We start from the raw sequence: 21,598 nt of genomic DNA, 5'->3' as shown, positions 1-21,598 counted from the left end.
TGAAGGAATGGGTTCATTATTTTAATGTTATACATTTTAGAAAAAATTACCACCATTTCTCCTCTTTCATTCCTTTCTTCCACTCCAAATTTTCCCGTATATGCTTCTCCATTTTTTGATTTCCCAACTTTTGCATTGAAGTCTCCCATGAGTATAGTATAGGTGGTCTTTTCTTCTTCCACAATCTGGGAGACGTCGTCATATCATGTTCCCATTTCTTCATCTGAGCTTTGAGAAGTCGGGACATATACGTGTAATACTTTCAGGGTGTATTTTTTGCATAGTCTAGTTACAATCCATACTGTTCTGTCAGGTACACTACTGAATATGACGATGTTGTCTGCCAGGTTTCTGTTAAATAGAAATTCAGCACCACTAACCCTTTCATTTTGCATTCCTCTGTAGTAAAATAGGTGGTTGCTGTCTTCGAGCTGAATTACTACCAGTATTGCCTACTTCTTCCTTAGCCTTTATCATTCTTTTTCTGTGCCTGTCCTCCTCTCTTCCTATTTCTCCCGTCTTTCCTGTCACTTCTTATTGCTTTTCTTTCCTTTACAGTTGTCTTTACATTGAGTGACAAGCCAAATGGTTTCCTGTAAGCCAAGAAACCATTTACAACGCTGAGTGGTAACCATATAACCATACCATACGTGCTCCCTACGTGTCGACAAGTGGGTTGGTGGAGGGTTAGTGCCCCTCCCCATAAAACAAATAACTCAGAGTCAAATGGCCGCCCTTTACGGGATTATGGCATCTGGCAATAGATAGATTTCTTCTTTTCTTTGGATCTCACTCAGACCTACAATATCCCAACTACAGTAATGTTTTCTGGTTCAGTCATCAAGCTAATCTTCATGGCTTTCAGATTGTATAATATCCCAGTCTCTAATTTGCCGAGACAGTGCCTACCCACTTTCGGTGGCACACTGCCTTTATGCACAGGAGACAGTGTGGTTGGACCTTTAGTAGACGATGATCCAACATGAACACCCGTCAAATCATTTGCAATAGAATTTATGTTTGGTTGGGAGGATTGTGGCAAATAATCTCACCTCCCTGTTGCGTAGTTTCTGGTGAGATGTAAGTTTTCTGCCACCTTATTCACTGTATTCGGTGGAGCCCTATATATCTACAAGGGGTCCCATGGTCCGTCTAAGACAGTACCTCGTATATCTACAAGGCCTTCCCCTATCCGCCACCCGGTAATGCGCCAGGTAGCAGTGGGATCTTTTGTGTGTGTGTGTGTGTGTGTGTGTGTGTGTGTGTGTGTGTGTGTATTGCTGTCGCCTGGAGACGTCACCCACTGCCCAGCAACTTTCATCACTACTGGGACCACTGTGTGTGTGTGTGTGTGTGTGTGTGTGTGTGTGTGTGTGTGTGTGTGTGTGTGTGAAACAAAAATCGGGAATTCCCATTATTTCAACAATGTGGATCTAGGAACGGGAACATAGTAGCCAGGCAGACACGAAGTTGGGGTATTTATCTCCAGAATGCCTAGTGAAGTAGGCTATTTTACCATTCACTAAGTATTCTGGTTTTAGAAAGGTTCCACGTCCATCCCACGGGTGAGACTATCCAAATCTGTACTTCAGGTTATTAGCCTTGAAAGATTCCATGAATTACCACATAAAATTTGTAACTGTAAATTATAAAAAGAATGAAAAGAAATGAAGGGAAATTCGTTGCATGGCGTGTCCGTGCATGTTGAAAATTATTAATTCAGTTAAGCTTCAAGTAATATAATGTCGAGCAAAAGATAGAATAAGAACAGTGAAAAATTAGCGAAAGTTTAGAGATAAGCAGAAGTGATTGCAAAGCAAGCCCAGAGGACAAATAGTCTTAAGAGAGTAAGTATAAAAAAAAAAAAAAGAAAACCACCCATATGTTGGAAAGTGAGTCTTGCACAGTTCTCATTCTTACACACACACACACACACACACACACACACACACACACACACACACACACAGAAACAGTTATTGGTCCCCCCTGCTGGATCCAGGAAAAAAGCGTGCTATACGAGACATTGTTTTCTTTCCCTTGGGCCTAACTAGTCTTCGGCCCCACCTAATTGTTACACCCTTCACCCTCACCCCCTACCCTCACCCTCACCCCTCATCTTCACCCTTCACCCTCACCCCTCATTTTCACCCCTCACCCCTCACCCTCACCCCTCACCCTCACCCCTCATCTTCATCCCTCACCCTGAATCTTGCCCCCATTCTAATCCTTCACCCTCCACCTCAGTCCTCACCCTCGTCCCTCACTCTTAACTTGATCCCTCAGCCTAATCCCTCATCTTTCACCCTTACCCCCCAACCTTTCCCCTCACCTCTCCCCTTTACCCCTCACCTTACCGCTCATCCTGATCCTCCATCCTCCCCCTTCACCCTTGCCTGCCACCCATTACCGTGAGCTCTCACTCTTACTGTGAACTCACCCTCTCTCTAAACTTTCACCCTCACCCTCATTCCTCAACATTGTTCCTCATCCCTAACCATTCTGATTCCTAAATCTCATGACTGTCCCTCACTCGGTCTAATCCCTCACCCTGATCCATCACCCTCACTTTCGCCCTCACCCCGACTCCACTTCCAGGCCACATACCGTACGTTCACTCATCCTGCACCCTGCCAACACTACACATATTTTTTAACCCGTCCTCTCATGCCGGATTCATACTTTCACCCTAACCCACAGTACCCTGATTCCATACTCACCCATTCTCATAAAACTTTTCACCCTGACCCACTTCTATAACCACTCTGTCCCCTCACCATTATCCCTACCGTGTCTCTCACTCTCACCCAGTTCCCTCACTGTCAGCTTCACTCTACGGTCCCATCAACATTATTCCTTCACTTTTCACTGATTGTCACCCTTATGCATTCCTTCACTCAGTCTGATCGTTCACTCACTTTTCACACCACTTCTCACCTTCACCCAGACATTTCACTTCCACTTCACACCCTCACTCATTCGCCTCCACTTCTCATCCTCACCTAAAAATTTCTCCTTCACTTTTCACTCTCACCAAAATATTTCACTTCCACTTCTCACCCTGACCCAGACATTCCAGTTCCACTTCTCATCCTCACCCAAACATTCCACTTCCACTTCATTCTCATCCGTATCGTGGACTGTTCATTTAGATTCCTCACTCTTCACCCTCACCCAATATCCTCACCCCTTATCTTCACCCTCGCCACATATCCTCAGCCCTCCTCTTCACCATGGCTTTTAGCTTATTTTCTTGGCCTGTAACACTCTCACTGCGACAGGTCTTCTCCATTGACTGGTGGTAGCAAAATTGATAAAGTTATTTAGACGGAGTGCATGGATGGTGTGTGTGTGCGTGCGTGTGTGTGTGTGTGTGTGTGTGTGTGTGTGTGTGTGTGTGTGTGTGTGTGTGTGGAATCTTGTGTTCTGGGACTCCATCAGTCACTACCACTTAGCCTTCACCTCACAATCACATTAACCAATTCATCCCGAGGAAATATTTTATACAGAACTCATAGGGACGCGTATATTCACTTAAGAAATTTCCATGTGTGCAGGGGTAGCTATAGCCTTCTTTAATTGTTTGAATACGGGTGATGAACTTTCCATAGTTGCTGCAAGTCATTTAGAATTGTCCCTATCATAATGGGGTTAAAGTATAAAACACGTCACCGCACTGACGGGGTTAAAGCTTGCACAACAACTTTTCGTTACCCAGAGTTAAGAGAGAAGGTAATTTGAGGAATAAAAATGTAGGGAAGGGTACAGCTACGTTTCATTGCTCTGATTATAAGGGAACTGTAAATAAAACGTGGTTTTAGCCCACGAAATTCACCACCTACGCCTCGTTATCAGAAATTAAGAAGAAATGTCGAGATTAGGGGGTTAATGAACCCGAGGACAAACTTTTTTTTTTTTAATTCTTGGTATCCTTTGACGGTTTTACGTAGCATAAGTGATTTCATGAACTAGAGAAGTTACCGTAGATATAGCCTTCAGTAACTCCTTGACTATTTGGACTCCCTTGATAGTTGGATGAATCCATATGTTTTCAGCAATAATAACTAAGAATACGTTACTGGATTATCCTTTTCAATCCAGTTATATATTTTTGTCTTATTACCACCAAACGAACCTACTTTGAGAGAGTGCTCTCGTAGTGAAGGGGTTAATGAAGGATGTATCTAATCCCCCAGAGCCAATCCTTGATATCACCACCTATCTGAAGCTAGTTATGTGACGCCGCTATACAAGCTGTAATGCAGCTTTATCTACCGAATGGTAACTCCTCTATATGATGCCCTGGATGAAAGAAAATAGAGAAATTATGTGGCCACAACTTCGCATTTCATTCTCCCTCCCCTACCTACCCTCCCTCCCTCTCCCACACACCACCCCAGTACCATCCCTTGTCACCCTACCCACCTTCCCTTCTCTCTCTGGCCCCTCCCTTTCAGCCCCTCTTACTCCAGTGTGACTTGCCTCGCATAAAGGAGCCAGCCTTAGGCACGGGGAATAGGAGGATAAGTGATTATTTATGGCCACGACTGTACATCCGTCATAAGCGACATTTCTCCTGGTGTTTTGATATACTGAAAATTCTTAGTATCTAAATATTCAAGCTGATGCCACAGTATTATATTCTGATGGGTGGCAACCAAACTGAAAAGATATTACCTCACCTGCATATCAAAGCTGTTTCAACACTCCGTAATCCAGTGTTTCAGAATGTTGAGAAGGAGGAATGTGAAGATGCGTATTTGCCGACTGTATTACAACATTCATAAAACAAGTGGAACATGTAACACTATCCCACTGCTGTACTAGTCGCTCTGTTGTCTGCCTGTCAGCCATTAACCTCTTCCGTGTGGTGATGAGTTTTTTTTTGTATTGCTTACTCCCGCAGAATTTAATTCCTTTTCAAAAAAGAACCACGTTGAGTACATCGCTTCCCGTCCGATCAGCGAAGTTAAGCAACGTTGGGCCTGGTTAGTACTTGGATGGGTGACCGCCTGGGAACACCAGATGCTGTTGGCATAACGTTCTCCCTACGTGTCAAGTGGGGCTGGTGGAGGATTAGTGCCCCTCCCTGTAAAACGATCAACTCTAAGCCCTTGGCCACCCTGTTTGGGATACATGGCGTCTGGCAATGAATGAAAAAAATGAATGAAGAGACGCAGAAGATATCGAACCTCTCCAATTCGAAATTCTTCCAATCTGAATAAAACTGTCTACAGGTTACAACAATACTACTACTACTGTACTACTACTACTACTAATAATAATAATAATAATAATAACAATAAATACAAAAGTAATAATTAATAACATGTACTAACATATCAAAGCCATATCTGTCCTCTTTTCACTTTTTCTCAGAAGTTTTAATTTTTAATTAGGTTGATTACTTACGAGTTTGCGGGAACCAGTCGCCAAATTCCTGGTCAGGAGGGCTGAGAGGAGGTTGGTGAGGGATGTTAAAGTTATAGGAAGCTAAGAGTGTGCAGCAACACAAATTACTTTACTGTTATGTAACATGGTGCTTAAAGAGCGGGTAGTGAAGATGAGGACCTAAGCACGTACGAGAAAAATATGGAAGTTGAAAAACCAAGCAACTTGGGATACCTTCCACAGCAAGATGAGTAGAGCGGTGGCTGAACTGGGAGCTGTTGGCAGATGTGTTAATGAACGGTACAGAGCTCTCAAGAACAATCTCCTTAGAGTTACTGATTCTGTGTGTGGATGGACAAGGGGACCCCTAAATCATAAAATATTATGGTGGTGGGATAAGTGCGTAGAAGCTGCAGTTAAAAAGTTTTTTTGGGGAATGGAAAAGAGGCGGTAACAAAGAGGAATATGTACTTCGGTGCCAAGCGCAGGGCTAGAAAGGGATATACAGGACAAAGTCTGAGTGTCAGAGACTTTCACTGGTTAAGCTAAATAGCGATGAAATAAAGATTATGATTTTTAAGGTGGTAAATCAGGTGATGAGTGAAAACAGGTATATCATAGGTGAGCTGTACGTTCATCATGATGATGGAAAGGTAGTGGTGAACAGAGGGGATATTAAAGACGCCTGAGGAGATAATTATGCCGGCTGCTGAATGAGGAGAGTGACTGGAACAGAGAAGGTTTGAGGTCAGCGGATCCAGTGTTTGGCTTTTGGCCTTTGATTGACGCTGCTACTGTGAGCAGAGCAATAGAGAGGATGCAACTGGGGAGGGCGGCAGGTGTGTCAGGGTTGACTGCTGAAAGGCTGGAGGCCTTAGGAGATATAGGGGTGAGGTTAGTTACTGATCTGATAACTACGATTATATACTGTACGTGTTGTCCCAGATGCCAGGCTGAAGAGTGTGATTACATCTGCCAAAGAAGTTGGAGGAGGTTATGTAATCATCTATGTTTGTCTGTTTGTTTGTCTGTCCACACGATATCTCCAGAAGTTCTCAATGAATTTCAAAAAAAAAATTGCGGATGGGTGGGCCATGGGCCAAGGAAGAACGATTAAAATTGGGGGCGGATCCGGATCCAGATCATACCGCACAATATCTCCTAAAGTTCTCAATGAATTTCAGTGAAGTTTTGTGGAAGGGTGGGCCATGGGCCAAGAAAGAATGTACTAAATTTGGGGGCGGGGGCGGATCCGGATCCGGATCCTATGTATCCAGCACAATTTCTCCAAAAGTTCTCAAATGAGTTTCAATAAAATTTTGTGGAAGAGTTGGCCATGGGTAAAGGATCAATTGATTAAATTTTGGGGCGGATCCCGATCCTATGTTTTCCACACAATATCTCCACGGACACTGTTTGGATCCGTATCCTTTTTAATGGTAATGGCATTGGCGGAGGTATGCGCTCTCTGACTGCTTTCTAGTCGTAAATGTGTACAAGGGGAAGGCGATGCCCTCGACAGAGGACAGTATAGAGCCATAACACTTTTGGACCACATAATGAAGGTAACGGAGAGGGTTCTAGTAGGTGTCTATCTATCTATCTATTGCCAGATGCCTCAATCCCGTTTGGGGTGGCCAGAAACGATTCGCCTCCACTTCGCCCTGTCCCCCGCCATTTCATTGCCCTGCTCCCAACTCACACACCCCCCTCTCATATACCTCTCCACCCCATCCCTCCATCTCATCCTCGGCCTCCCCCTTCCTCTTCCCCCCTCCACCTCACTCACATACACTCTCTTCGTCAGTCTTTCACCCTCCATCCTCTCCACATGGCCAAACCACCTCAGTGTATTCCTCATAACGCTTCCTATCACATCCACATCCACACCACAACGCTCCTTTATATCCTCATTCGTCAGCCTGTCTCTCCATGTGACTCCACAGGCTCCTCTTAAATAACTCATTTCCACTGCTCTCACTCTTGACTTGTGTCCTTCCAACAACGTCCAAGCTTCACTTCCATACGTTAGAGTTGGTATCACAATACTGTCATGTAGTAAATTTTTCACCTCCATGCTCACTTCCCTGTTTCTTATCACTGTTTTCAAAGAACCAGCAACCTTTCTTCCCTGCTGTACCCTTTCAAGCACTTCACCCTCCAAACCCCCATCCTTACTCATCACACTACCCAAGTACTCACATTTTCCAATTCCTCACCATCCAACCTCGCTGTACATTCACTGACTTCACCTCTCTCAAAGACCATCACTTTACTCTTCCCTACATTCACCTTTAGATTCCGTTTCTTACACACTCTCCCAAGCTCATCCACCAAGCCTTGCAGCTCCCCTTCGTCTTCACTCAGCAACACAGTATCATCTGCAAACAACAGTACAGGGAGTTTCCAAACACTATCCTCTCTCACCAGAGCCACTCCAACATCCACTACCCTACCTTGTACCTCTTTTATTACCCCATCCATGTACAGATTGAACAACCATGGAGACATGACACATCCCTGTTTCAACCCAACCTTCAAAGAGAAAAATTCACTTAGTTCACCATCCACACGCACTGCAGCCTTAGCACGATCATACATACTCTTCACAGCATTCAACAACTTCCCATCTACTCCATATATTCTTAATACTTTCCACAATCTTTGTCTATCCACCCTGTCATATGCTTTCTCCAAATCCATAAAAGCCGCATACAACTTCTTTCCCTTCTCTAGAAACTTTTCCACTAAAGATCTGAGAATGAATATCAGATCTACACAACCTCTTCCCTTCCTAAAGCCTCCCTGTTCTTCTCCAACTAATTTCTCTGTTCTTTCTCTAACTCTGTCAATAAGTATCCTACCATACACTTTTCCTATTATACTAAAAAGACAAATGCCCCTATGATTACCACACACTTCTTTTTCCCCTTTTCCTTTGTACAAGGGAATAATTATACCTGACTTCCAATTCTCCGGGACTCTACCTTCTTCCCAAGCCAATCTGCACATCTTCCACATCCATTCTACTACTATCTCTCCCCCATGCTTCAGCATTTCACCACACACTCCATCAATTCCTGGGGCTTTCCCCGATTTAACTTTCTTCATTGCTTCCACAACTTCTATCCTACTGATTTCTTCCTGTCTTCTCACCTCCCTTCTTCTCCCAGCCATTCCCCAGCCACTTATACTCGCATTACTTCCATCCTCTATGTTCAACAATTCCTTAAAGTGTTCTCTCCTTCTGCTCACTTTTTCTCCCTTCTCCACTAGTAATCTACCATTTTTATCTTTCACTCCCCTGCTAACCTCACTTCCACCCTGTCTTATTCTCTTCACCTCTTTCCAGAACATTTTCTTACAGTCCCTCCACTTTACACTCAAATTCCTTCCAAATTCCTCATCCACTCTCTTCTTGCTCTCTCTTACTAATCTTTTCACCTCTCTCTTTCTTTCTACATGTAACTCTCTCTTCCACCTCTCAATTTCTTCCACGCCCCTATTTCTCATCCATTCATTGTATGCTTTCTTGTTTTGTGCCACAGCCTGTCTCACCTCTTCAGTCCACCACGCTGTTCCTTGCACCCCCCTCCGTTTTCTCTTCCTCCCACACACCACATCACATGCTGCACATATTTCTTCTGTAAATAACCTGCACGCACCTTCCACGTCCCCCATCTGCTCCAAGTCATATTTGCCCAATCGTTCCTCCACTTCTCTCTTATACTCTGCCTTTTTCTCATCCTCTTGTAACCTTTCAACTCTCCTTGCAACTACTCCTTCCTCTCGTCTTTCTCTTCTTCTATTCCTCCATCTTACTTGGATCCTAATTCTGCCCACCACCAATTAGTAGTGGTCAGAAAGTCCACTCCCCCAACCTCTATAAGCTCTTGCATCCATTACACATCTTCGCATCCTTTCATCCACACACACATAATCAATCATTGCCTTCCTTTCATTCAGTTCACCACCCACCCTTCTCATCACTTGCCATGTATACCTGTGGATCATTTTATGCCTGAAGAGGGTATTGGCTACCACCAACCCCCTGCCAGCACAAATGTCCACTAACGCACTGCCATTCTCATCTATCTCAACAGGCACACCCCACTCACCAACTATTCCATCCACCTTCTCATTCCCAACTTTACCATTCATATCACCGATTAAAAACACTCTCATTCCTTCCAAACTTTTCCATGCACACTTCCACATTTGTCCAGAACTCTTCTCTCACAGCTAGCACGATCTTGTGTTGGCGCATACACACACACAATCGCCCACATTTGTATTCCATCTTTTAACTTTACCCACACAGTCCTTGACCCAACTGATCCATACTGTCTTATGTTCTTCTTCCATATTTTACTCACAACTATACATACTCCTTCCTTTGCCCTCTCATTCTCACCTACTCCTGCACATATACCCCATCCATACTCCCATTCTCTCACACTCTTACCTCCCCATTTTGTTTCAGTTATTCCACATACATCCACTTTCGCACCCTCAAGCACCTGGACAATCTCTCTCTCTTTCACCTTATCATTCGCTCCTCTTACATTCCATGTAGCCATTACCAAGTCCTTTGTCCCGGTCCTGGGTCGTCATCGTTTGGTCAGTCCTTGTCCGAGGCTTCTTGTTTGTTTTTTAGTTAGTTGTTTTCCGGGGAGGGGCACTAACCCTCTGCCAACCCTTTTAGTTGCCTTTTACGACAAGCAGGGATACTGGGGGAGTATTCTTGAAAAAAAAAAAAACCTACCCCCAGGGGGGGTAATTAGAGAAAAAGTGAATACTGATGAGATGCAGTTTGGATTTATGTCAGGCAAAGGGACCACTCATGCCAATTTCATTGTTCGACAGTTTCAGGAAAAATATAAAGGAACGAAAAGGGAACTGTACTTTCTGTTGATATGGAGATGGCCTTTGACAGAGTCTCTAGAGAGGTGTTCAAGTGGGCAATGAGAAAGTTTGGGATCGAGGAGTGGCTGGTTAGAGTGGTAATGGCTGTGTATGTGGTTTCTCGCACCCAGGTGAGGTTGAATGGAGATTTCAGGGACGAGTTTTCCGTGAATGCTGGTGTGCATCAGGGGTCAGTCTTGAATCCCTTGTTTATCATTGTATTTGAAGCCCTCTCACGTAACTTCACGTGATTTCAGAGATGGACTCCCGTGGGAGATGTGTGCCCTTGATCTGGTGTTGATTGCAGAGAACGAAAGAGAGGCAGAGGAAAGATTCAGGCAGTGGTGAGATGGTATGGGGCACAAGGGGTTAATGCAAATAAAACAAAGGTGATGGAATCTAGGGTTGGCGGCAGTACTGTCAAAGAAGAGGAAGTGTGGCCATGTGCGGTTTGTCAAAAGGACGTGAGAATTTATTTAATCTTGTGCAGTGTTTGTGATAAGTGGGTGCTTAAGAGATGTAGTGATATTAGAGGTAGACTGCGAGATAATGCTGACTTCATGTATGCGGTGTGTCCGGGAGAGCATGTGGATATTGTCAGGCGTGAAAAGATTGATCTTGCTGGTGAATCTCCTGAGTGTGTAGAAGGGTTTTGTTACTTGGGAAACATGTTATGTGCTGGAGATGGGGCTGGAGCTAGCTCTGTGGCTAAAGTGAGGAGTTACTGGAAGAAGTCCAGGGAGCTGTTGCCTCTCCTGACATTGAGAGGGCTCTCCCTCCGTGCTACGTGATCTTTGTATGCGGCATGAGTTAGGAGTGTAATGCTGTATGGTAGCGAGACTTGGGCAGTAAAGGAAGAGAATATACGAAGGCTCAGACACACGGAAATGACAGTGATTAGGTGACTGTGCTGTGCGTCCTCGAATGCAAGGCCTGGGGGAGGATTGGTTTACGATGGAAGAGTTGAGAGAAAGGATGGGACTGGAGTGTATTGGTGTTGTGATGAGGAGGGGTAGATTAAGATGGTTTGGACGTGTGGAGATGATAGGGAGATGACAATTGGGTGCAGCAAGTGAGAAATGTGAACGATGGGGGTGGGGGTGTGAGAGGCAGACTGAAGAAAACCTGGGGGGTCATAGAATGTGACTCCAGGGATAAGAGATTGAATAGGGAGGCTGCCAGTGATCGTGTAGCGTGGAATGCCGCCATCAGGCGACCAAGGCCGACATAAACGAATCGGTGAAGGATGCAGTCCCCCCTCCCCCCCCCCAAAAAAAAAAAGAATCATGGTAGGTAAGTTGTATAGCCTACTCGTATAGTGAAGACGTTCCCACCACCCAGCCGACTTCACCTGGGAAGTTTCATTCAAATCCATCAAATAGCCTAGGAGGAGCAAAGGTGCACACACACACACACACACACACACACACACACACACACACACACACACACACACACACACACACACACACACACACCGAGTCTAGCGTTAAGGTACGGGACGCGTTGCTGAAAATGGTAACATTCCGCTTCATGTAACTGAAAGTATTTAGGCTATATTCCCTTCCTCAGCAACTAATTCTTCGTCACGCCTCAGTATTCACGTTTACTTTGTTTATATCGCCTTAATATCTTGTCTGCATTAGTAACACACAACAGAGTATCGTGGTGTTTCGTGTGTCGCTTATGTGTAATATGCCAAATATATTGCTAAGGATGGGGTGTTACGAATCTCCAAAATTGTGTATAATAATGATACTTGGTTTCCATCCGTTTTGTGTGATTATTCGTTTTTATTCTGATAACCAAGCATTGCGAATTTCGTTATACTGTATATGATGATGATGATGATGATGATGATGATGATGAGAGAGAGAGAGAGAGAGAGAGAGAGAGAGAGAGAGAGAGAGAGAGAGAGAGAGAGAGAGAGAGAGAGAGAGAGAGAGAGAGAAAAGAAAGACTATGCAAAGACAAAGACATACGAGAAAAGTGAGCAGAAGGCATCCATGAAAAACAAGGGGATATTAGGAAAAATGATAATGAAGTAACGTGACACTGAGACATAAAGTAAGCGGCGAGACGAGAGAGAGAGAGAGAGAGAGAGAGAGAGAGAGACTGTTTTCGTCTTGGCGAGTAAACTGAGATAGAGATGAAAAGCAGAGACAAAGCTAAAAACTGATATGGATGAAAGTGAGGCAGACACAGATGGACCAGGGGGTTAAGGGTGGTGGTGGTGGTGAACAGATAAGGAAAGTAAGCTCCCAAACATTCCCCAGGAATACGACACGCAACCATCGATTTTACATCCGGGTACCTATATTTTTAGTTCTAGGTACGAACAGGCTAGGGCAAAGGAGACCGTGCCGAAAGGTCTCGTGGTCGACCTGGGAATCGAACCCGGGATATAGAGAGCTACAGAAGAAACACTGAGACAGACTGAGATGGAGCAGAGCAGGAGCTGAATGAGATAAGTAGCTGAAACTGAGATAGACATAAGTAGAAAGGTAGAGAGTGATGTAGATGAAAAAGTAAGATAGGCTTGATAGATCAGAGAGATAAAGGTAAAAACGATAAAAATCTGAAACAGATATAAAGCAGAAAGGCTGACATCGATATATATATATATATATATATATATATATATATATATGGAGAGGATGGGGGATGATAATTGGGTGAGGAAGGTGAGAAGTGTTAATATTGGGGGTGGGGTTATGAAGGGTAGACCGAGAAAGACATGGGACGAGGTCATTAAGTGTGACCTTAGGGTTAAGGGACTGAACAGGGAGGCTGCAATGGATCGTGCAGCATGGAGAGCCGCCATTAGGTGACCAAGGCCGACACATGCAAGCATGTTGGAGCCTTTAAAAACGAAACGAACGAACGAAACGATATTATATATATATATATGCATACTTGAAAGTAAAGGTAATGAAAGTAAGGCTTAAATAAGGAAGGAGAGAAGAAGCTATGCTCTCGAATGTTAATGTACCATTCAAAATCAACATTCGAGAGTAATGCAAGGTGCGTCATGAGGACAGGTGTTGACACCATAAGCCGCTGTGAATACGCCTGTCACATCGATGGCGTCGAGTCCACAGGGTGCACGGCCCGGTATTCACTGTCCGTCCTCCTGGCGCCAAAGTTCCCAAATGAAGACCAGAAAATGCAAGATGTAGGGCACCATGAATACGTAGCACACTATCTTCACTTTGTCCTTAATCCATTGCCAGGCGTCGTCCTGGTCCTCCTCTTCTTTTCTACGTTTGTCTACCTGCCCATCTATCTGCATGTCTACCTGCCCATCTATCTGCATGTCTACCTGCCCCTGTTCGTCCACCCCGTCACTTCCACATACACTTAGGAAATTCCCGGGGGAGTCGGTGACGGCAGGCATGGGGGTAGGGTCTTCATAACATGGCACTCGCTAGGGTGTGAGGCCAAACGGTGGAGAATTGGTTTGGCAAGGGGTGTGGGTTGGGGAGGGGGTGTGAACTGGAAAGGAGTGATGAGTAGGGGTGAGGATCCTGTGAGGTAAAGGGTCAGAGGGTGGGGTGAAGGATGGGGCCGAGAAATGAGAGAACATCTCAATGTTTAAAGGCACTTCATCACTCCTAGGTCCTTTAACCTCCCCCATAGTCACCCCTTTAAAAGTAGACCCGACCTAAACTTCCTGGTGATGTTCAAGCGTCCTCTCATGGCTGGTCTCGCCCACATTCTCGAGATGGATCTCGTCCCCATCCGAGGGAACGACTTCGGTCTCGATTTCAAAGTGGGAAGAGTTCAGGAGCTCGCTCACTTCAGCCTGAAGGTGGATCTCTCCCTTATCATGGGGCTTAACTTCACCCTCGTTGACTGTGTGGCCATCGACCTTGTGGTCTACCTGAGGGTGGATCTCGACCTCGTCAAGGGTCATGATCTCACCCTCGTTGACCGTGTGGCCATCGACCTTGTGGTCTACCTGAGGGTGGATCTCGACCTCATCAAGGGTCTTGATCTCACCCTCGTTGACCGTGTGGCCATCGACCTTGTGGTCTACGTGAGGGTGGATCTCGACCTCATCAAGGGTCTTGATCTCACCCTCGTTGACCGTGTGGCCATCGACCTTGTGGTCTACCTGAGGGTGGATCTCGACCTCATCAAGGGTCTTGATCTCACCCTCGTTGACCGTGTGGCCATCGACCTTGTGGTCTACCTGAGGGTGGATCTCGACCTCATCAAGGGTCTTGATCTCACCCTCGTTGACTGTGTGGCCATCGACCTTGTGGTCTACCTGATGGTGGATCTCGACCTCATCAAGGGTCTTGATCTCACCCTCGTTGACTGTGTGGCCATCGACCTTGTGGTCTACCTGAGGGTGGATCTCGACCTCATCAAAGGGCTGCTCCACTCGTGTCGAGTTAGTGCCCTATTCCTCGTCGACCTCAATCCCCTAGCAGCACCAGCGGAGACTCGTGTCCCGGAGGAAGCGCCATATCCTGCTTCCCATCTTGCGGAACCACCTCCCCACCCGCTACAGCAGCACAATAACTGGCGATTTTTTCCCCATGATTTAGAAATTTATTAAACTTAAGAAATATATACAAGTTATTTATTGTGTCTGAAATGCTTTTGTAGGTTAATTAGGATGGTGTGTGTGTGTGTGTGTGTGTGTGTGTGTGTGTGTGTGTAGAGTTGGTGTTTGTGTCTGTGTTTGAGGAAAGAGGAAAAACATTTAATGGCACTAGTATGTTTAGAGGGATTTTGACAGGAAAAGATGGCTAAAAATAAAGTAGGTGTGCAGTTTTCTCAAGTGCATTTTGCAAAAAAAAAAACATGGAAGTTGCATAACCATTCCTAGGATATGTATGGTGATTTTTTTTAAATCCATGTATTCACAATCCCCTAGTTCTGATCATCTTTTTTTTTTTTTTTTTGGAGAGAGGAGTTCACCCCCCAAGAATAAATGAGGTGGTCACACTCCCTAAATATCGTATTATGGCTAAGAGTCCATTTTTCAACATGTACTATGATATCATATTCATATCTGGCCTCCTTTAGCTATTTCTGAGGATAATAAATTTGGTTGGGGGGACCTGGCGCCCCTAAGAATCATGGCTGGGAAAGTGTATACTGTATAGGCCTAGCGTAGGACAATTGGAGTAATCACACAAACTCATCAGGAAGTTTTAATTCAAATCTTGCCGTGGGAAACGTTGTATGCTGATGATTTGGTGCTGATTGCAGAAAATGAATGGGATGGAGAGGAAAGATTTAGGATGTGCAGAGATTAGTGACGCAAGAAAAACTGTGTTTGGGGATCGTGTTGAAAGAAGCCTGATTTATTACGTGCTCGTAGAGAGGTCGATGATGGGAATGGTTGCTGATACGAGGGCTGTGAGAGGACGATGTGGAAGTCTGTCAGATCATATGATTGTGGTATGCAAGATCAAGCTGAAAGGAGTGAGGTGGATCAGGAGAGAGAGAAGCAGTCAGGGAGAAAGACTGAAAGTTGAGAAGCTGAGGATCAAAGAAATGGCAGATGAATACAGGACCAAAGTAGAGTAGGAGTTAGAATTACTGAACTGGAATGAAATGGATCTGGACAGACTGTGGAATGCATATAGAGATTGCATAGTTAAGAATGCTAAAGCAGTATATGGTGTAGCAAGAGTAACAACAAAGAAGAAAGGTACGGCATGGTGGAATGAGGAGGTAAAGAGAGCGGTGGAGGAAAAGAAGAAGAAGTGGCTAAAGTGGTTACAGGATAGGAGTTCAGTTGAAATAAGAACTGAATATGTTGAGAGCAAGAAGCACGTAAAGAGACTAGTGAAGAGGAAAAAGAAGGAGGTAAATGAGGATCTAGGAAGAAAAATGAATGCGAACTACTCTGAAAATAGAAAGTCATTCTGGAAAGGGGTGCGGAAATGTAGAAGTGAAAGCGGTAAGAAATGGGATGGTGTGAAGGATGCAGGTGGTAGATTATTAACCTATGGGGATGAAGTAAGGACCAGATGGAAAGAATATTTTGAAAGCCTGATGAATGGGGATAGAAAGAGCAGAGCAGCTGTAAACATGATTGGTTTTGGGGGTGTGCAGAGAAGGAATGCCGTGCCAGGAGACGTGACACTCGCACAGGTGAAGAGTGCTGTGAAGCGGCTGAAAAATGGGAAAGCAGCTGGGGTTGATGAGGTGTATGTAGAGATGCTTAAATGTAGTGGAGAGAATGGAATGAAGTGCGTGCTGGAGATATGTAAGAAGACATGGATGAGGGAAACTGTGCCTGCAGAGTGGAAAAAGGCTGTGATTGTACCCCTGTACAAAAATAAAGGTGAACGAAGTGAGTGCAAGAATTATCGTGACATAAGCTTACTGAGTGTGGTAGGGAAGGTATATGGAAGAATTAGTATAGAGAAAGTAAGAGAGATATCAGAAGTCCTAGCGAGTGATGAAGAGGGTGGCTTTAGGAGTGGCAGAGGATGTGTGGACCAAATATTTGCAGTGAGACAAATAGTAGAGAAGGCTTGTGAGAAGGACCATAAGCTGTTTATGGCATTCATGAATCTGGAAAAAGCATATGACAAAGTGGACAGAGAAGGATTGTGGAAAGTTTTGCGCATGTACGGTGTAGAGGGTAAGCTGTTAGGTGCCGTCAAGAGTTTTTATGATGGTAGTGAAGCATGTGTCAGGGTTAATGCGCATCTAAGTGAATGGTTCACAATCAGTGTGGGCGTGCAACAAAGTTGTGTGATGTCCCCATGGTTGTTAAATGTATATATGGATGGCGTGATGAGAGAAGTGAAAACACGAGTAATGGAGAGAGGGATGGCATTGGTAATGAATGGTGATGGATGGAATATCTCAAATTTGCTGTATGCTGATGATGCAGTACTGCTTGCAAGTACCGGACAAGAACTTGGTAGGCTAGTGCAGAGTTTTGCTGATGTCTGTAAGAGTCGTTCCTTGAAAGTAAATGTAGAAAAGAGTAAAGTGATGGTTATTGAGAGAGAAGGTGACTCCCAGTGCAAAGTAACAGTGAATGGAGAGAGACTGGAATTGGTGAGAGAGTTCAAATACCTGGGTACAGTGATAGAAAAGAGAGGAAAATGTGCAAGAGAAGTTGAAAGTAGAGTGACACAAGGAAGAAAAGTAGCTGGTGCAATGAAGGCTTTGATAAGAAACAGAGGCTTGAGTGTTGCAGCTGCACGAGGCTTACATGAAGGAGTGTTAGTGCCAACTTTAACATATGGATGTGAGACTATGGTGTGGCATGAAAATGAAAAGTCAAGAGTAACAGCAGTGGAGATGGGACTGCTTAGGAATGTATGTGGAGTACAGAGGGTGGATAGGATACGAAATAATGTGATTCGTGAAAGATGCGGAGTGAGGAATTCAGTGGACACCAGAATTGAAGAGAGTGTACTGAGATGGTATGGTCATGTGGAGAGAATGGATAACAATAGAGTGGTGAAAAAGGTATATCTGAGCGACTTCGAAGGAGGGAGGAGGCGAGGTAGGCCAAGGGGAAGGTGGAGAGATATTGTGGATGAATGAGTGAGGAAGAGAGGTTTGGAAGTCGGTGAGGCTAGGGAACTGACAGGAGATCGAGCTGGCTGGATGAATTTTGTGAGATGTGCATGATCAGGGATTTTTGGTACCCCTTTTTAACGTGGCAGCGTCTGGATTGACTCTGTCGGATACGATATGTGAAGCAACAGAACGTGGTGAATGTTTTTGGCGTATCCAATAGAGCCAGGATTCCGGGGGCTTGAATGATGAGTGAATGGAAGCGTGGCCCATTGGATTGGGCAATTTTGGGCTGTCTGGACATTGCTACTCCTCACCCTGCCCTTGGGTGGGAAAGGAGGTCCGGATGATGATGATGATGATGATGATGATGATTTATTGTTTTTTTTCTAATTTACCGGCACGAATATTTGATTATTCGTATACCATTTTCTATGCCAAAAGTTCATAATTTGGGGGTCAGACATTAGTCAAACATTCCAACAGTCCTGGAAAGAGTAATAATACAGTAAGCTGGGAGGCAGGCAGCTTGTGAAAATGTGCACAGTACATATCCTGTCCCTCACCAGTACAGTTGGCACAACTGTAGATAACATTATTTACATCAGTATATGTTTACACTTTACACTATTGATTTTTTTTCATTATTATCCTTTTATATCTTTGATTAGGGAAAGATAAATAACAGTATGTAGAAGCATGTTGCATAACTTGTATATTATTTAACAGGTTATTAATATATAATTTGGTTGCATCATGTACAGTTAAGTATATCAGCAGTTCAAATGGTTCTAATTCTATTACACATAAGCTAGATTGGCTTAAGGAACTCTTATATTTCTGTAAATTCCTGTAAATACCTTTAAAAGTAATATTTTTGCCTATTAAAAAAAATAAAAAACAAGATCTCTTTCTACTTATTTTGCAAAGAAAACTTTTTATTAAAAAAAGAACGCATTTTTTTTTTTTTTTTTGCTTTGCTTCACTAGTAGAGATGGTACGCGGCACAAGGGCTTGAGTGTAAATGCAGATAAAACAAAGGTGATGGTACCTAGGGTTGGTGGCGGCACAAAGAAGAGGAAGACTGGCCATGTAGAGTTTGCCACAAGGGCGTGGGAAGTAACTCCATCTCGTGCTGTGTTTGTGATAAGAGGGTGCATAAATGTAGTGGTATTACAGGTTGACTGCGAAATAATGTTGATTTCATGTGTGCGGTGTGTCAGGGAGAGCATGTGGGGATTGTTAGACGTGAAAAGATTGATCTTGCTGGTGAACCTCTCGAGTGTGTGGAAGAGGTTTGTTACGTGGGAGACACCTTATGTGTTGAAGGTGAGGCTGTGGCTAGAATGAGGAGTGTTTGCGAGAAGTTCAGAGAGTTGTTGCCTCTCGTGACATTGCGAGGGCTCTCCCTCCGTGCTAAGGGATCTTTGTATACGGCATGAGTTAGGAGCGTAATGCTGTATGGTAATGAGACCTGGACAGTAAGGGAAGAGGATAATCGCAGGCTCAAACGTACGGAAATGACAATGATTAGGTGAATGTGAAGTGCGTGCTTCAATGCGAGGCCTGGGGAAACTAGGTTTACAATGAAAGAGATAAGAGGTAGGATGGGACTGAAGTGTACTGATCTTGTGATGAGGAGAGGTAGACTGAGATGATCTGGGCATGTCGAGAGGATAGGGGATGACAACTGGATGGAGAAAGTGAGAAATGTTAATGTTAGGGGTAGGGGTGCGAGAGGCAGCCCGAAAAAGACCTGGGACGAGGTCACTGAGTGTGACCTCAGGGATAAGGGACTGAATAGGGAGGCTGCCAGAGATCGAGCAGCATGGACAGCCGCCATTAGATGACCAAGGCCGAAGCATACCAGCACGTCAGAGTCTTTATAAACGAAACGAAACGAAACTAATTCCTGAGTTTTCTGTCTGGGGATATGGGACTGACCCCCCAAGAATCACTGGGCCAGGGATCACGTTCCCCAAGTATCGCATTACGGATGATACTCCACTGTTCATCTTGTATTTGTACTAAGACATCAAAGCCATAGCTTCCCTTCTTTCACTACTTCCCAGTAACTGGGCGAACTCACCCGGGTAGTTTCATTCAAATCCATTAAACAGCCTACGAGTTGATGCGCACACACACACACACACACACACACACACACACACACACACACACACACACACACACACACACACACACACACATACTCTCGCGCGCGCTGTCTGAGTCTACAGTCGCTCTACGGTTTAGGGTGAGGTGCCAATATGATACCATTCTCTTTCTTAGGAATGATGAAAGAAAAGCATTCGAGAGCCCACTGCTAATCGCCCGCCAGAATATGCTGTTGGCCAAGTCTAAGATTTTGGTCATATTTTTATACCCAGACGGTTTCCTGTTGATAGCTCAAGCTGTTCATGAGATACAATGGTGCTAAAAACGGGCGATAAAAACTAGTTGACCACAGGCAGCCATTTTGGTGACTTTGACCCCGAGTGCCCATTTTCGAATTCGATCAAGATTTTGGCCATATCTTGATACCCTGAAGGTTTCATGTCGATAGCTCAAGCTGTTCATGGGATACGATGGTGCTAAAGGCGGGCGATAAAAACTTGTTGACCTTTAGCAGCCATTTTGGTGACCTTGCCCTTGATCCTGAGTGCCCATTTTCAAACTCGGCAAGGATTTTGGCCACATCTTGACACCCTGAAGGTTTCATGTTGATAACTCAAGCCGTTCATGAGATATAATGGGAACACACACACACACACACACACACACACACACACACACACACACACACACACACACACACACACACACACACAGTGGCGGGCAAAAACATTGTCGTTCCGTCTTCTAAAGGCGGGCGATAATAAAAATAAAAGCCGCCACCGCTGTCATGTATTTTGTCTGTCGAAGGCGACAGCTTTTACAAAGGAATTCACTAGCACTCGAAACACACTTGCACAGCCATGAGCACAAGTTCACGGACATTTCTCTGCTGGCTTTGACTATGGAAGATGTTACATGAATTCTTTTTATATGAAACTAACAAAATACATACGGGGAAAGAGTGTGAGAGGGAGGGATACTCTCTGTCCTAAAGGAGAACATGGTGCTGGCACAGGATTGTCAGCCTGTGTTTGCTCATGGCTGCATCTTTATAATTACAAGAACTGTGACATTATTTGCATACAACACAAACTGCATCTGCAAAATAATAAAATGGTCATAAAAATGACGTCCTCAGGCAGGTGGTACACATGAACCTTCCAACAATTTTGTTCCTACTTAATCACAATCCTCTCTAATGAAACTCCATATATTATCCCTCTTTCCTGCACTTTGGTCCAGTGTATTTATCTACTCTCACAAGCCATAATTCTAAAGTTCATCCAACACACAATGAGGTGGGGTGGCATGGCTTAGCGTTTGGCAGACTAGGGTACAGTGAAGTGATCTAAGGTGAGGTAAGGTGGCTTATTCTTGTGTGCTCTGGGGTGAGGTGGTAAGGCGAAGTGGCTTGGAGTGGTGTGCTGTAGGATGAGGTGGGATGGATTGGTGAAGAGTGGTACTGAGTGAGTGAAGTCTAGAGTGAAGTGGGGAGGGGTCACTGAGACAGACTGGGGTGGGGCGAGGTAAAGTGGTTCAGACGGTGAAGTGGGATGGGTTGAGAGTAATCTATTTGAGGTGGGGTGGAATGGGGTAGTGTACGGTACGGTTAGAGTCGAGTGCATGGAGTGATTTGGTGTGAGGTGGGCTAACTTGAGGGGGTGAAATCGGGTGAGGC

General features: G+C 44.6%; 1 protein-coding gene and 1 pseudogene across 1 annotated transcript in view; both read left to right on the top strand.

Annotated features, from left to right (window-relative positions):
• LOC145405962 (hemicentin-2-like) overlaps positions 1–21,598 on the top strand; it is a 147,003-nt gene that overhangs the window by 96,315 nt on the left and 29,090 nt on the right. The gene's annotated exons all lie outside the window — the stretch shown is intronic.
• LOC145408723 (5S ribosomal RNA) lies at positions 4,920–5,037 on the top strand (annotated as a pseudogene).

This window comes from Coenobita brevimanus, chromosome 8, assembly GCF_032717465.1.
Source record: "Coenobita brevimanus isolate Jiangsu-jjx chromosome 8, ASM3271746v2, whole genome shotgun sequence".
NCBI classification, from domain to species: domain Eukaryota; kingdom Metazoa; phylum Arthropoda; class Malacostraca; order Decapoda; family Coenobitidae; genus Coenobita; species Coenobita brevimanus.
Note: the sequence above shows the minus strand (reverse complement) of the source record. Positions and strands in the feature narration are given on the sequence as shown.